The sequence below is a fragment of the Lucilia sericata genome, unplaced genomic scaffold, assembly GCF_015586225.1.
Source record: "Lucilia sericata isolate MDLA Ls3-8-SP2 unplaced genomic scaffold, ASM1558622v1 Contig000055F_arrow, whole genome shotgun sequence".
NCBI classification, from domain to species: domain Eukaryota; kingdom Metazoa; phylum Arthropoda; class Insecta; order Diptera; family Calliphoridae; genus Lucilia; species Lucilia sericata.
In genome coordinates, this window is record NW_023994091.1 from 898,195 (window position 1) to 899,243 (window position 1,049).

Here is a 1,049-nt window from a genome sequence, read left to right on the forward strand (position 1 = left end):
AATTAATTAATTAACACAAAACAACAAATTGTATGCAACACTACAAATTCTTTAAAACACAACAATGAAACACAACAATGAACTCAACGAACGCACAAAATAGACTGATACATTTCATCCCTTTAAAATAACTAGTAACTTGATTTCAATGTAAAACAGCATAAAAAGATTATTAGAGCGCATGAGAGAGTAAGTTTTATTTCTCTTATTTTCTCTCAGGGATTGATTTAACCCTTTTTTGGTTAATTCAATCAAAATACTGATCAATTTTTAATTAATCCTTTTTTGGAATCAAAATTACATTTTTTGAAATAAATTTGAGCGTTTTAGTGTTGATTTTAGTAATAAAAGGCAAAATTTTTTAAATCAATCCAGATTTTGGATTATTTTAAGCCAACGGAAACAAAAATGGAGTTCAATTTTGAAGTTCGTTTTGTGGCTAAAATTGAGAATAGAAAAGTTGATTTTACTTCGGCGTTTTTCTTTCTGTGTGGGTATAAAAGGATAAATAATAAAAACAAGACAAATTTACTACAATAAAAACGCACTTAAATTTCATAAAAACACATTTGTATTTTATTTCTCACCATAATATGTATAAAAACTTAAATTTGATTGAGACCGATTACACGAAAGAAGAAATTTATATGGGAAATATATAAAATGTAAATAAATAAACATGAAAATAATGTCAGTATTTTACTTTTACTGGCACTGGAAAAAGTGTAGAAAAAGGAACACTTTTTGCACTCTTTCACTAGTAATAACTTAAGTAATACAACCAAATAGTTCTTAAGAATCGTCAGACATTAAAAATATCTGTTGATTTATGGTATAAAACATTTTCATATGAAACGGTTGCTGTTTTTACTATGACAAAGTATGAACTGGAAGTGGATTTTTAATGGCTTTGTAATATATCGCTTTATAGGAGGGATGAGATAGAAACTAAGGCACAAAATTATATAAAATTGGAATCTTTGAGTGTATTATTTTACTTAAAGTCCCCTTTGTAATATCCTTTATTGGAAAATTTGTCTTAATAAAAT